Source organism: Elephas maximus, chromosome 3, assembly GCF_024166365.1.
Source record: "Elephas maximus indicus isolate mEleMax1 chromosome 3, mEleMax1 primary haplotype, whole genome shotgun sequence".
Lineage (NCBI taxonomy): Eukaryota > Metazoa > Chordata > Mammalia > Proboscidea > Elephantidae > Elephas > Elephas maximus.
The window spans coordinates 183,627,248-183,644,353 of record NC_064821.1 but is presented as its reverse complement, the minus strand read 5'-3'; the positions used below and the strand labels follow the sequence as shown (position 1 = coordinate 183,644,353).

At 41.4% G+C, this 17,106-nt stretch overlaps 1 non-coding gene across 1 annotated transcript; it reads left to right on the top strand.

Moving 5' to 3' along the window:
* Positions 1-16,214: 16,214 nt before the first annotated feature.
* Positions 16,215-16,288, top strand: TRNAN-GUU (transfer RNA asparagine (anticodon GUU)). The gene has a single exon. It is a non-coding gene; the product is annotated as a tRNA-Asn (tRNA).
* The last annotated feature ends 818 nt before the right edge of the window (positions 16,289-17,106 follow it).

The following is a 17,106-nucleotide window of genomic DNA, read 5'->3' as shown; positions in this document are numbered from 1 at the left end:
GTGCAAGGATGGTTCAACATTAGAAAATTGATCATCTTAATCCACCACTGTCATGGACTGAATTGTGTCCCCCCAAAAATGTGTCAACTTGGTTAGGCCATGACTCCCAGTGTTCTGTGTTTGTCCTCCATTTTGTGATTGTAATTTTACATTGGGAGGATTAGGGTGGGATTGTAACACCACCCTTACTCAGGTCACCTATCTGATCTAGTGTAAAGGGAGTTTCCCTGGGGTGTGGCATGCACCACCTTTTATCTCTCAAGAGATAAAAGGAAAGGGAAGCAAGCAGAGAATTGGGGACCTCATGCCACCAAGAAAGCAGCACCAGGAGCAGAGTGTGTCCTTTGGACCTGGGGTCCCTGCACCTGAGAGGCTCCTCAACCATGGAAAGATTGAGCACAAGGACTTTCCTCCAGAGCTGACAGAAAGAGGAAGACTTCCCCTGAACTTGATGCCCTGAATTTGGACTTGTAACCTACTAAAAAAAAAAAAACCTACTAGACTGTGAGAAAATAAATTTCTCTTTGTTAAAGCTATCACTTGTGGTATTTCTGTTATGGCAGCACTAGATGACTAAGACAACCACATAAATAAAACAAAAGAATCACATGATCATCTCAATTGACGCAAAAAGGCAGTTGATAAAGTCCAACACCCATTCCTGATAAAAACTCTCAATAAAATAGGTAGGAAAGGGCAATTTCGCAACATATTAAACATTTATACAAAATCAACAGCCAACATCATTCTTAGCAGAGTGAGGCTGAAGACATTCCCCCAGAAAACAGGAATAAGACAAGAAGGCACTTTATCACCACTCCTATTTAACATTGTCCTGGAAGTCCTAGTTAGAGCAATAAAGCAAGAAAAAGAAATAAAGGGCATACAAACTGGTGGTGTAGTGGTTAAGTACTACGGCTGCTAACCAAAAGGTCAGCAGTTTGAATCTACCAGGCGCTCCTTGGAAACTCTATAGGGCAGTTCTACTCTGTCGTATAGGGTTGCTATGAGTAGGAATTGACTCAGCAGCAACAAGTTTGGTTCCAATTTTGGTAAACTGGTAAGGAATAAGTAAAAGTATCGCTATTTGCAGATGATATGATACTCTACATAGAGAACCCAAAGGACTCCACAGGGTAACTACTGGAACTAATAGACTCAGCAGAGTACCAGGATACAAGATAAACATACAAAAATCTGTTGGATACCTATACACCAATAAAGAGAGCTACCAAAAGGAAATCAGGAAAGCAATACCTGATTTATAATAGACCCTAAAAAAAAACTTAGGAATAAATCTAACCAGGACATAAAAGACCTACACAAAGAAAACCACAAAACACTACTACAAGAAACTAAAAGAGAGCTTCATAAATGGAAAAACACACCATGCTTTTGCATAGGTAGACTCAACATTATGAAAATGTCAATTTTACTCAAAGCAATCTACAAATATAATGCAATCTTGATCCAAATACCAATCCATTCCTTAACGAGATGGGAAAACTAATCATTAACTTTATATGGAAAGGAAAAAAACTCCGGATAAGTAAAGCACTATTGAAGAAAAAGAATGAAGTAGGGGACCTCAAACTACCCGGCCTCAGAACCTACTATACACACGTACAGTAGTCAAAACAGCCTGGTCCTGGTACAATGACGGACACATTGACCAATGGAACAGAATTGAGAATGCAGATGTAAATCCATCCACCTATGGTCACCTGATCTTTGACAAAGGCCCAAAGTCCATCAAATGGGGAAGAGAGCCTTTTTAACAAATGGTGCTGGCAAAACTGAATGTCCGTCTGTAAAAAAAATGAAACAGGACCTATACCTCACACCATACACAAAAACTAATGCAAAATGGATCAAAGACCTAAATATAAAACTAAAAATTATAAAGATCCTAGAAAAAAATAGGGTCAACCCTAGAGGCCCTAACACAGGATAAATAGCATATAAACCATAACTAACAATATACAAACAGGAGAATATTAGCTAGGATCTTCTAAAATTAAACCCTTGTGCTCATCAAAAGACTTCACCAAAAGAGTAAAAAGAGAATCTACAGACTGGGAAAAAAATTTTGGCTATGACAAATCCAATAAAGGTGTAATCTCTCAAATCTATAGGAAAATCCAACACCTCTACAACAAAAGACAAATAATCCAATTAAAAAATGGGCAAAGGATACGAACAGACACTTCACCAAAGAAGACTTTCAAGCAACTAACAGACACGTGAGGAAATGCTTGAGATCACTAGCTATTAGAGAAATGCAAATCAAAATTACAATGAGACGGGAGGGGGACCAGCCGGTTCCATGGGCGGCGTGGGACGCAGCCGGTAGGAGAAGTCCCCGGGAGGCAGTGACTGGTCTTGGAGCAGAAAGAGCAGCATCCGAGCCGGGGAACCATCCCGCAGGGATTTGGACTGGACGCAGGTACGCCATAAACATGGAGAGTTGCTCCACCCCCCTGAACTAACCCCGGGAAGGGGACCAGCCGGGTCGCGCGGGCGGCGTGGGACACAGCCGGTAGGAGAAATCCCCGGGAGGCAGCGACTGGTATTGGAGCAGGGAGAACAGCGTCCCAGCCGGGACACTCGGTCACGGCACAAGCACGGGGAGCTGCTCCACCCATCTGAACTAACCCCGGGAGGAGGCCCAACTGGTTCTCGGAGACGGCACGGCCACACGGCTGGAGGGACGAGAAGTCCCCGGGAGGCAGCGACTGATTTTGGAGTCGAGAGTGCACCGTCCCAGTAGGGGAGCCTTGACGCTGGGCGTAGGGCTGGAAGCGGAGGATCTGACCGTGACTCCAGCGGGCCAGACCCCCCGGGGGCAATCTCCACACAGCCAGCACACATAGGCGACGCGCCTGCGGGAATCTCAGATATAATAGTCATTCCAAGCAAGACAAGCAACTCTGGCTATATTCTGAGGTGCTACTCTCCTATCTCTCTGTTCCCTCCCCCACCCTCCCCAGGCGGCTTCATTAACATCCAAATAGCCTGAGCCAGAGGGAGAACTCTGATAGGGATCTGACTGCATTTTTTTTTTAGCGGATTTTCTGGAAAAACTAGTTTCCCAGTGATGGCTCGGAGACAACAATCCATATCAAACCACTTAAAGAAGCAGACCGTGACAGCTTCTCCAACCCCCGAAAAAAAAGAATCAAAACCTTTCCCAAATGAAGATACAATCTTGGAATTATCAGATACAGAATATAAAAAACTAATGTACAGAATGCTTAATGATATCACAAATGAAATTAGGATAACTGCAGAAAAAGCCAAGGAACACACTGATAAAACTGTTGAAGAACTCAAAAAGATTATTCAAGAACATACTGGAAAAATTAATAAGTTGCAAGAATCCATAGAGAGACAACATGTAGAAATCCAAAAGATTAACAATAAAATAACAGAATTAGACAACGCACTAGGAAGTCAGAGGAGCAGACTCGAGCAATTAGAATGCAGACTGGGACATCTGGAGGACCAGGGAATCAACACCAACATAGCTGAAAAAAAATCAGATAAAAGAATTAAAAAAAATGAAGAAACCCTAAGAATTATGTGGGACTCTATCAAGAAGGATAACCTGCGGGTGATTGGAGTCCCAGAACAGGGAGGGCAGACAGAAGACACAGAGAAAATAGTTGAAGAACTCCTGACAGAAAACTTCCCTGACATCATGAAAGACGAAAGGATATCTATCCAAGATGCTCATCGAACCCCATTTAAGATTGATCCAAAAAGAAAAACACCAAGACATATTATCATCAAACTCACCAAAACCAAAGATAAACAGAAAATTTTAAAAGCAGCCAGGGAGAAAAGAAAGGTTTCCTTCAAGGGAGAATCAATAAGAATAAGTTCAGACTACTCAGCAGAAACCACGCAGGCAAGAAGGGAATGGGACGACATATACAGAACATTGAAGGAGAAAAACTGCCAGCCAAGGATCATATATCCAGCAAAACTCTCTCTGAAATATGAAGGCGAAATTAAGATATTTACGGACAAACACAAGTTTAGAGAATTTGCAAAAACCAAACCAAAGCTACAAGAAATACTAAAGGATATTGTTTGGTCGGAGAACCAATAATATCAGATATCAGCACAACACAAGGTCACAAAACAGAACGTCCTGATGTCAACTCAAATAGGGAAATCACAAAAACAAACAAATTAAGATTAATTAAAAAAAAAAAATAGACATAACAGGGAATCATGGAAGTCAATAGGTAAAAGATCACAATAATCAAAAAGAGGGACTAAATACAGGAGACATTGAACTGCCATATGGAGAGTGATACAAGGCGATATAGAACAATACAAGTTAGGTTTTTACTTAGAAAAATAGGGGTAAATAATAAGGTAACCACAAAAAGGTATAACAACTCTATAACTCAAGATAAAAACCAAGAAAAACGTAACGACTCAACTAACATAAAGTCAAGCACTATGAAAATGAGGATCTCACAATTTACTAAGAAAAATGCCTCAGCACAAAAAAGTATGTGGAAAAATGAAATTGTCAACAACACACATAAGAAGGCATCAAAATGACAGCACTAAAAACTTATTTATCTATAATTACCCTGAATGTAAATGGACTAAATGCACCAATAAAGAGACAGAGAGTCACAGACTGGATAAAGAAACACGATCCATCTATATGCTGCCTACAAGAGACACACCTTAGACTTAGAGACACAAACAAACTAAAACTCAAAGAATGGAAAAAAGTATATCAAGCAAACAATAAGCAAAAAAGAAGAGGAGTAGCAATATTAATTTCTGACAAAATAGACTTTAGACTTAAATCCACCACAAAGGATAAAGAAGGACACTATATAATGATAAAAGGGACAATTGATCAGGAAGACATAACCATATTAAATATTTACGCACCCAATGACAGGGCTGCAAGATACATAAATCAAATTTTAACAGAATTGAAAAGCGAGATAGATACCTCCACAATTATAGTAGGAGACTTCAACACACCACTTTCGGAGAAGGACAGGACATCCAGTAAGAAGCTCAACAGAGACACGGAAGATCTAATTACAACAATCAACCAACTTGACCTCATTGACTTATACAGAGCTCTCCACCCAACTGCTGCAAAATATACTTTTTTTTCTAGCGCACATGGAACATTTTCTAGAATAGACCACATATTAGGTCATAAAACAAACCTTTGCAGAGTCCAAAACATCGAAATATTACAAAGCATCTTCTCAGACCACAAGGCAATAAAACTAGAGATCAATAACAGAAAAACTAGGGAAAAGAAATCAAATACTTGGAAAATGAACAATACCCTCCTGAAAAAAGACTGGGTTATAGAAGACATCAAGGAGGGAATAAGGAAATTCATAGAATGCAACGAGAATGAAAATACTTCCTATCAAAACCTCTGGGACACAGCAAAAGCAGTGCTCAGAGGCCAATTTATATCAATAAATGCACACATACAAAAAGAAGAAAGAGCCAAAAGCAGAGAACTGTCCCTACAACTTGAACAAATAGAAAGTGAGCAACAAAAGAATCCATCAGGCACCAGAAGAAAACAAATAATAAAAATTAGAGCTGAACTAAATGAATTAGAGAACAGAAAAACAATTGAAAGAATTAACAAAGCCAAAAGCTGGTTCTTTGAAAAAATTAACAAAATTGATAAACCATTGGCTAGACTGACTAAAGAAATACAGGAAAGGAAACAAATAACCCGAATAAGAAATGAGAAGGACCACATCACAACAGAACCAAATGAAATTAAAAGAATCATTTCAGATTATTATGAAAAATTGTACTCTAAAAAATTTGCAAACCTAGAAGAAATGGATGAATTCCTGGAAAAACACTACCTACCTAAACTAACACATTCAGAAGTAGAACAACTAAATAGACCCATAACAAAAAAAGAGATTGAAACGGTAATCAAAAAACTCCCAACAAAAAAAAGCCCTGGCCCGGACGGCTTCACTGCAGAGTTCTACCAAACTTTCAGAGAAGAGTTAACACCACTACTTCTGAAGGTATTCCAAAGCATAGAAAATGACGGAATACTACCCAACTCATTCTATGAAGCCACCATCTCCCTGATACCAAAACCAGGTAAAGACATTACAAAAAAAGAAAATTATAGACGTATATCCCTCATGAACATAGATGCAAAAATCCTCAACAAAATTCTGGCCAATAGAATCCAACAACACATCAAAAAAATAATTCACCCTGATCAAGTGGGATTTATACCAGGCATGCAAGGCTGGTTTAATATCAGAAAAACCATTAATGTAATCCATCACATAAATAAAACAAAAGACAAAAACCACATGATCTTATCAATTGATGCAGAAAAGGCATTTGACAAAGTCCAACACCCATTCATGATAAAAACTCTTACCAAAATAGGAATTGAAGGAAAATTCCTCAACATAATAAAGGGCATCTATGCAAAGCCAACAGCCAATATCACTCTAAATGGAGAGAACCTGAAAGCATTTCCCTTGAGAACGGGAACCAGACAAGGATGCCCTTTATCACCACTCTTATTCAACATCGTGTTGGAAGTCTTGGCCAGGGCAATTAGGCTAGACAAAGAAATAAAAGGTATCCGGATTGGCAAGGAAGAAGTAAAGTTATCACTATTTGCAGATGACATGATTATATACACAGAAAACCCTAAGGAATCCTCCAGAAAACTACTGAAACTAATAGAAGAGTTTGGCAGAGTCTCAGGTTATAAAATAAACATACAAAAATCACTTGGATTCCTCTACATCAACAAAAAGAACACCGAAGAGGAAATAACCAAATCAATACCATTCACAGTAGCCCCCAAGAAGATAAGATACTTAGGAATAAATCTTACCAAAGATGTAAAAGACCTATACAAAGAAAACTACAAAGCTCTACTACAAGAAATTCAAAAGGACATACTTAAGTGGAAAAACATACCTTGCTCATGGATAGGAAGACTTAACATAGTAAAAATGTCTATTCTACCAAAAGCCATCTATACATTTAACGCACTTCCGATCCAAATTCCAATGTCATATTTTAAGGGGATAGAGAAACAAATCACCAATTTCATATGGAAGGGAAAGAAGCCCCGGATAAGCAAAGCACTACTGAAAAAGATGAAGAAAGTGGGAGGCCTCACCTTACCTGACTTCAGAACCTATTATACAGCCACAGTAGTCAAAACAGCCTGGTATTGGTACAACAACAGACACATAGACCAATGGAACAGAATTCAGAACCCAGACATAGATCCATCCACGTATGAGCAGCTGATATTTGACAAAGGACCAGTGTCAATTAACTGGGGAAAAGATAGCCTTTTTAACAAATGGTGCTGGCATAACTGGATATCCATTTGCAAAAAAATGAAACAGGACCCATACCTCACACCATGCACAAAAACTAACTCCAAGTGGATCAAAGACCTAAACATAAAGACTAAAACGATAAAGATCATGGAAGAAAAAATTGGAACAACCCTAGGAGCCCTAATACAAGGTATAAACAGAATACAAAACATTACCAAAAATGATGAAGAGAAACCCGATAACTGGGAGCTCCTAAAAATCAAACACCTATGCTCATCTAAAGACTTCACCAAAAGAGTAAAAAGACCACCTACAGATTGGGAAAGAATTTTCAGCTATGACATCTCCGACCAGCGCCTGATCTCTAAAATCTACATGATTCTGTCAAAACTCAACCACAAAAAGACAAACAACCCAATCAAGAAGTGGGCAAAGGATATGAACACACATTTCACTAAAGAAGATATTCAGGCAGCCAACAGATACATGAGAAAATGCTCTCGATCATTAGCCATTAGAGAAATGCAAATTAAAACTACGATGAGATTCCATCTCACACCAGCAAGGCTGGCATTAACCCAAAAAACACAAAATAATAAATGTTGGAGAGGCTGCGGAGAGATTGGAACTCTCATACACTGCTGGTGGGAATGTAAAATGGTACAACCACTTTGGAAATCTATCTGGCGTTATCTTAAACAGTTAGAAATAGAACTACCATACAACCCAGAAATCCCACTCCTAGGAATATACCCTAGAGATACAAGAGCCTTCATACAAACAGATATATGCACACCCATGTTTATTGCAGCTCTGTTTACAATAGCAAAAAGCTGGAAGCAACCAAGGTGTCCATCAACGGATGAATGGGTAAATAAATTGTGGTATATTCACACAATGGAATACTACGCATCGATAAAGAACAGTGACGAATCTCTGAAACATTTCATAACATGGAGGAACCTGGAAGGCATTATGCTGAGCAAAATTAGTCAGAGGCAAAAGGACAAATATTGTATAAGACCACTATTATAAGATCTTGAGAAATAGTAAACCTGAGAAGAACACATACTTTTGTGGTTACGAGGGGGGGAGGGAGGGAGGGAGGGAGAGGGTTTTTTATTGATTAATCAGTAGATAAGAACTGCTTTAGGTGAAGGGAAAGACAACACTCAATACATGGAAGGTCAGCTCAATTGGACTGGACCAAAAGCAAAGAAGTTTCCGGGATAAAATGAATGCTTCAAAGGTCAGCGGAGCAAGCGCGGGGGTCTGGGGAACATGGTTTGCGGGGACTTCTAAGTCAATTGGCAAAATAATTCTATTATGAAATCATTCTGCATCCCACTTTGAAATGTGGTGTCTGGGGTCTTAAATGGTAACAAGCGGCCATCTAAGATGCAGCAATTGGTCTCAACCCACCTGGAGCAAAGGAAAATGAAGAACACCAAGGCCACACGACAACTAAGAGCCCAAGAGACAGAAAGGGCCACATGAACCAGAGACCTACATCATCCTGAGACCAGAAGAACTAGTTGGTGCCCGGCCACAATCGATGACTGCCCTGACAGGGAGCACAGCAGAGGACCCCTGAGGGAGCAGGAGATCAGTGGGATGCAGACCCCAAATTCTCATAAAAAGACCAAACTTAATGGTCTGACTGAGACTGGAGGAATCCCGGAGGCCATGCTCCCCAGACCTTCTGCTGACACAGGACAGGAACCATCCCCGAAGACAACTCATCAGACATGAAAGGGACTGGTCAGCGGGTGGGAGAGAGACGCTGATGAAGAGTGAGCTAATTATATCAGGTGGACACTTGAGATTGTGTTGGCAACTCTTGTCTGCAGGGGGGATGGGAGGATAGAGAGAGAGGGAAGCAGGCAAAATTGTCAAGAAAGGAGAGACTGAAAGGGCTGACTCAAGAGGGGGAGAGTAAGTGGGAGTAGGGAGTGAGATGTATGTAAACTTATATGTGACAGACTGATTGGATTTGTAAACGTTCACTTGAAGTTTAATAAAAGTTATTAAAAAAAAAAAGAGTACATAAGACAGGAAAAAAAAAAAATTACAATGAGATACCATCTCACCCCGACATTACTGGCATGAATCAAAAAAAAAAAAGAAAGAAAATAACAAATGTTGGGAGGCTGCGGGGAGATTGGACCTCTTCTGCACTGCTGGTGGGAATGTAAAATGTTACAACCATTTTGGAAAACAATATGGTGCTTCCTTAAAAAGCTAAAAATAGAAATACCATAGGATCCAGCAATCCCACTCCTAGGAATATATCCTAGAGAAATAAGAGCTGTCACATGAATAGACATATGCACGCCCATGTTCACTGCAGCATTATTCACAGTAGCAAAAAGATGGAAACAACCTAAGTGCCCATTAACAGATAAATGGATAAACAAATTATGGTACATATACATAATGGAATACTGCGCAACAATAAAGAACAATGATGAATCTTTGAAACATCTCACAACACAGATGAATCTGGGGGCATTACACTAAGTGAAATAAGTCAATCACAAAAGGACAAATACTGTTTGAGACCACTATTATAAAAACTTATGAAAAGGTTTACACACAGAAAAAAACAATCTTTGATGGTTACCAGGGAAGGTAGGGATGGAGAGGGAAAACTACCAATTAGACAGTAGATAAGTGGTCACTTAAGTGAAGGGTAAGACAGTACACAATACTGGGGAAGTCAGCACAACTTGACCAAGGCAAGGTCATGGAAGCTTCACAGACGCAACCGAACTCCCTGAGGGACTGAATTACTGGGCTGAGGGCTGGGGACCATGGTCTCGGGGTCATCTAGCTCGACTGGCACAACATAGTTTATAAAGAAAATGTTCTATATCCTACTTTGGTGGGCAGCATCTGGAGTCTTAAAAGCTTTTGAGCTGCCATCTAGGATACTCCACTAGTCCCACCCTGTCTGGAGCAAGGGAGAATGAAGAAAACCAAATACACAAGAGAAAGATTAGTCAAAGGGCTAATGAACCACGACTACCACAGCCTCCTGCAGACTGAGTCCAACATAACCAGAGGGTGCACAGCTACCACCACAGACTACTCCGACAGGGATCACAATAAAAAGTCCTGGACAGAGCAGGAGAAAAAGGTAGAACAAAATTATCACTCACAAAAAAAGACCAGACTTACTGGTCTGACAGACACTGGAAAAACTCTGAGAGTGTGGACCCCGGACACTCTTTTAACTCCGTATTGAAATCACTCCTGAGATTCACGCTATAGCCAAAGATTAAACAGGTCGATAAAAACAAAATGAGACTAAATGGGCACACCAGCCAAAGGGCAAGGACGAGAAGTCAGGAAGGGACAGAAAAGCTGGTAATGGGGAACCAAAGGTCAAGAAGTGGAGAGTGTTGACGGGTCCTGGGGTTGGCAACCAATATCACAAAATAATGTGTATTAGTTGTTTAATGAGAAACTAATTTGCTCTGTAAATTTTCATCTCAAGTCATATATATATATGAGGCCAAATGGGTAACTCCTGCCCAAAAGCAAGATAAGAAGGCAGGAGGGGTCACGAAAACTGGACAAATGGACATGGGGAACCTGGCGTGGAAGGGGGAGAGTGCTCTCACACTGCAGGGACTGCAACCAATGTCACACAGTAATACATGTATAAATTTTTGAATGAGAAACAAACTTGAGCTGTAAACTTTCACCTAAAGCACAATTAAAAAAAAAAAAACAAAAACGCTTGTGGTGTTAATGAATGCTCAAAGCAGCTTTATCACAATAGCCAACACTGAAAACAACCAAAATGTTCATTAATAGATGAATGGCAACGTAACTCTCTGGTATAATCATGCAACGAAATACTACTCAGCTATTAAAAAAAAAGGGAATAAACATCTGATATATTCAACAATGTGGATAAAAATCAGAGATTACGGAGAGAGAAAGAAGCTAGACACAAAAGAGTATACATACTATGACTGTATTTACATGAAGTTCTAGAAGAAACAAAACTAATTTAAAGTGAAAAAAATCAGGAGACAGATTCTCAATAAATAATGCAGAGTACAATGAAAATGTTTTGGTGATTCACTGATTATAACATTATAGATTGAGTAGTTCTAAATCCAGGCACATCTGGCAACAACAGTATGAAGCAGAGTTCTGTTATTGGCCTACAGCTGGAAGGAAATGTTGAACAACACAAAACTTAAGACACTTATATCAAGGGCAGGACCAGATTCCCAACTCAGGATCTATGTTCTTGAACACAGATTAGACTGGGTCTCTCTATTCTTTTTCAGGTGTTTCTGGGTTTCTTAGTTGCAGAGAAGAAGAGAGAATGAGAGAGGAGAGAGATGGGGAGAGGGACGGGGGAGATATGGAGGGAAACACAGGGCCTGTAACAGTCAAAGAGCAGAGCAGGTAATTATTATAAATGTTTTTACCATATAAAAAAGATTTCAGGGAGCCAGGACATCAGTAGCTGCAAAGTTTGCTGTGGTCAGGAAATGAACTTGAGAAGTCGCAGATTTTAAAATTAAGACTGAAGTCTAAAGTTCCTAGATGAAAATTTGGGAGAGTACATTCGCCACCCTGGGGTAGAAAAATTGCTCAAATAACACAATAAAACCTGTTGCCATAGAGTTGATTCCAAATCATAGTGACCCTATATGACAGAGTAGGACTGCCCAAGGAGCGGCTGGTGTATTCAAACTGCCAACCTTTAGGCTGACAGCAGAGCTTTTAACCACTGCACCACAACAGACTTTAACTATTAAAGTGGGAAGGAGGGGCAGATAAACCCGATTTCATTGAAGTTAAAAGCTTCTGCTCATGAAAAATTACCCAAGAAAGTGAAAAGCCAAGCCACAGACTGGGAGAATTTATCTGCAACATGCTTCTCTGAAAAATGACTCAAATCTTGACTATATAGAGAACCCTTGTTGTTGCCATTAGGTGTGTCGAGCTGGTTCTGACTCATAGCGACCCTATGCACAACAGAATGAAACACTGCCCGGTCCTGCGCCATCCTTACAATCATTGTTATGCTTGACCCCATTGTTGCAGCCACTGCATCAATCCACCTCGTTGAGGGTCTTCTTCTTTTCCGCTGACCCTGTACTTTGCCAGTCTCCAGAGACTGATCCCTCCTGACAACATGTCCAAAGAATATAACATGCAGTCTCGCCATCCTTGCTTCTAAGAAGCATTCTGGTTGTACTTCTTCCAAGACAGATTTGTTCGTTCTTCTGGCAGTCCATGGTATATTCAATATTCTTCGCCAACACAATTCAAAGGCATCAATCCTTCTTCGGTCTTCCTTATTCATTGTCCAGCTTTCACATGCATATGATGGGATTGAAAATACCATGGCTTGGGTCAGGCGCACCTTAGTCTTCAGGGTAACATCTTTGCTCTTCAACACTTTGAAGAGGTCCTTTGCAGCAGATTTACCCAATGCAACGCGTCTTTTGATTTCTTGACTGCTGCTTCCATGGCTGTTGATTGTGGATCCAAGTAAAACGAAATCCTTGACAACTTTAAACTTTTCTCTGTTGATCATGATGTTGCTCACTGGTCCAGTTGTGAGGATTTTTGTTTTCTTTATGTGGAGGTGTAATCCATACTGAAGGCTGTCGTCTTTGACCTTCATTAGTAAGTGTTTCAAGTCCTCTTCATTTTCAGCAAGCAAGATTGTGTTATCTGCATAACGCAGGTTGTTCATCAGTCTTCCTCCAATCCTGATGCCCCGTTCTTCTTCATATAGTCCAGCTTCTCGTATTATTTGTTCAGCATACAGATTAAATAGGTATGGTGAAAAGATACAACCCTGACACACACCTTTCCTGATTTTAAGCCAATCAGTATCCCCTTGTTGTGTCTGAACAACTGCCTCTTGATCTATGTAAAGGTTCCTCATGAGCACAATTAAGTGTTCTGGAATTCCCATTCTTTGCAATGTTATCCATAACTTGTTATGATCCACACAGTCGAATGCCTTTGCATAGTCAATAAAACACAGGTAGACATCCTTCTGGTATTCTCTGCTGTCAGCCAGGATCCATCTGACATCAGCAATGATATCCCTGGTTCCACGTCCTCTTCTGAAACCGGCCTGAATTTCTGGCAGTTCCCTGTCGATATATCACTGCGGCTGTTTTTGAATGATCTTCAGCAAAATTTTATTTGCATGTGGTATTAATGATATTGTTCTATAATTTCCACATTCAGTTGAATCACTTTTCTTGGGAATAGGCATAAATATGGATCTCTTCCAGTCAGTTGGCCAGGAAGCTGTCTTCCATATTTCTTGGCATAGACGAGCGAGCACCTCCAGCGCTGCATCCGTTTGTTATAATGACATGTGCAAAGAGCTGGGAATGGAAAACCAAAAGGAGAGAACAAGCTCGGTGTTTCTCAAGCTGAAAAAATTCAAGATTCGAGTTGGAATAGTGAAGGATTCTACGGGGAAAATATTAAATGAGGCAGGAAGCATCAAAAGAAGATGAGTCATCTTACCAAAAAGAATTAGTCAATGTTCAACCATTTCAAGAGGTGGAATCGATGGTACTGAAGGAAGAAGTCCAAGCTGCCCTGAAGGCACTGGCGAAAAACAAGGCTCCAGGAATTGATGGAGTATCAACGGAGATGTTTCAACAAATGGATGCAGCGCTGGAGAGAACCCTTAGAAATCAATTAAAAAAAAAAAATCCGATTAGAAGTGGGCAAAATACTTAAATTGGCTTTTTCCACAAATTAGAATTTCTAAATGGCCAAAAGGCATAATAAAATATGCTCCACACCATTACTCACGAGGGAAACGCAAATTTAAACCCAGTGAGATACCCTTCATTACCCACCTAACAGGATGGGTACATTCAAGACAGAGAACATCAAGTGCTGAGAAGGATGTGGAACTACTGCAACTCTCTCTGCTGGTGAGAAACCATTCTAGAGGGCTGTTTGGCAATTTCTAATGTAAAATTAAACTTGCACCCACTCCATGACCCAGCAATTCCAGTACTTGGTATACACTCGAGGCAAATGGATGCACATGTCCACACACAAGACTCAGGACGAGAATATTCATGGCAGCCTTCTTCACATTAACCCGGAATAGAAGGAACTCAAATGTCCATCAGCTGTGGTGTAGTCACACTTTGGAATAACATTAGTCAATAACACCAAAATTAAGGATAATAAATGCAACAATATGGATATATTTCCAAAACAATGTTGCTTGAAAAAAAGCCGGAACAAAAAGTGTACATACATTCATGTGAATTTCAAGAAGAGGCAAAACTAATCTTTGGTGATAAACGTCAAAAACAAAAAAAACAAACGTTGCCCTGGAGTCAATTTCAACTCATGGCAACCCCATGTGTTACAGAGTAGCACTGCTTCCGTAGGGTTTTCTTGACTGTAATCATTACAGAAGCAGATTGCCAGGCCTTTCTTCCACGGCACAATGTGTGGGTGGGAACCACCCACCTTTAAGCTGAGTAGCTCATGAACGGAAAATTGCTTGCACCACTCAGGGACCTGCTGGATAAACTGGGCAGGATGGGAGTGGCCTGGAGAGGGACTCTACGGACTTGCTGGGATGGTGGAAATTTTCTGTAACTTACTCTGAGTGATGGTTTCATTTGTCAAAGCTCAATAAGTTGTGTGCTAAAGATGTGCGCACTATTAGGCTTCAATAATTTACTGTTAGCATAAAAATTGGATGTGTTGGGGGGGGGACAAGCTGGTGTTGACCAATCTCGTTGGTTTTGTGTAAAAGAGCCCCAGTGATATCTGAAATATCTGTACAAGAAAAAAATGGCTATGATAATACCCTTTAATTGGCGGAAGTTACAGACAAGACTGGCTTAAGAGGCAGAACTTCACCTTTTGCTCAGATATGGGGCACATCCAGGGTTCTCGTTTAACATGGCCCCAGGTTTGTGCACTGTCGGGTTTCCTTCCAATCGCGCAGGTTAAGTCCTGTTTACTGGAGGCAGATAAGGGTCACAGTCTGTGGGGGGATTAAAACGCGAAAGCAAATATTGCGAAGGTAAGGACCAGAAACTGCCATGACTCCGATTCGAACCAAGGGTGCTGCGGCCACGACGCAGATTGCAGACCAGAATACGATCGCGGAGAGCCACAAACCTACCGTCAGCTCCTCCGCTTCCTTTAACAGTATCGACATAAAAACATTCACAATGTTCTCGCGGCTTTGCTCCTGAACAGCTATGGGTCCTCCTGCTTTTCTCCTTTTCGTGTCCTCTCTCAGTTCCGCCCTTCCTATTGTACTACATCATAAAAACCTTTCTCTCTGCCCCAGGCCCCGCCTGAGTCTCTGCACGGGCCTCCTGGAGGTCTCGTCCTCGTCCATGCCTCCCTGCTTCCCTCCGCTCCTCTTCACGGTTCCCCTTTCCCGCTTATTTTCCCCGCTCCCGCCCCACCCACCACAACCGGGTCGCGCGGGGGGCGTCCCGGGGCGCGGGCGGGAGGGCGAAGGCGGAGCAGGCGACGCGAAGGGACGTCCCGGAACCCACGGGGCTCAGCGTGTCGTGGGCCCCACTCGGCTCAGGCGGGGGTTGCTGACCCGAGGGTCTCTGGGGGTCGCTGGCTTCTGAGGCGGACGAGGAGCAAGGAGGGGCGAAGGCCATTCGGCTGCCCTTCTAGCTTCAGACTCACCCGCCGCACAGGTTTCACACGTGAGGAACAACGTGATTTGTCGCCCCAGCCGGTCCGGTTTTCTCAGGCTTTGGAGCCTGCGCAATTGTGCCGCAGAAAGCGGGTGGCACCGCGTGGTGCTTAGTTAGAAGTCAGTCTTTACTGAGACCAGAAAAACTGCGTGCTCAGGTCTCTGTGGCGCAACCGGTTAGCGCGTTCGGCTGTTAACCGAAAGGTTGGTGGTTCGAGCCCACCCAGGGACGTGTGTCTCACTTTTAAAAATTTAGTGTTTGGTCGATTCTACTTTGCATATCCTCTCACGTGAAGACAGAGAATAACCTCGCCTAGCCGCGGTCCCTTGTCCACAGCAGGAGGACGTAAAGCAGGGTCGTCCCAGAGAACCAAGTAGGTGCACTCCTGGAAGTGGAGATTATTACCCTCTTCACTACTTTTGACAAACGAATTTCTCCCGTTGCTTGTAGTATTATTCAACTCTGTCTATATGGGTGCTTTGGAAATTAATTGGTTCTATGATTTTGTGACTACACATAATGCTGGGGGGGGTCGTCATTCTTGAACACATAACTTTGGCGCCTTGTGCAAGTATTTCTATAGGGTAGAGTCCTCAAAGAGCAATTGTTCTATTACTATGTTTACAGGGTTTTTATCTAATTACATTTTCTCTTCCTTGTTGGCTTATCAGCTATAACCCAATTTTTTGGTTATTTTAAGGGTTCCTACATCTTTAACTTTTCACTGTCGTCCTACAAATGATATTATACCTCTTCACATTTCTCTTCTACCAGTCTTTGCACTCTTGTTGTTATGCCTTTTACATATGTTACGAACTTCGCAGTCCATTGTTATTACTTTTGTTTAAATGGTCAAATGTTTTTAAGGAGATTTAAATAATCAGAAAAAACCTTGCATATTTACCCACGTGGATACCATTTCTGGTGTTCTTCATTCCTTTGTGTAGGTCCAGATTTCCATCTGGACTCTGTTTCCTTCTGCCTGGAGGACCCCTTTAACATTTCTTGCGGTGTGGGTCTGCTGGGGATGAATTCTTTCAGCTTTGTGG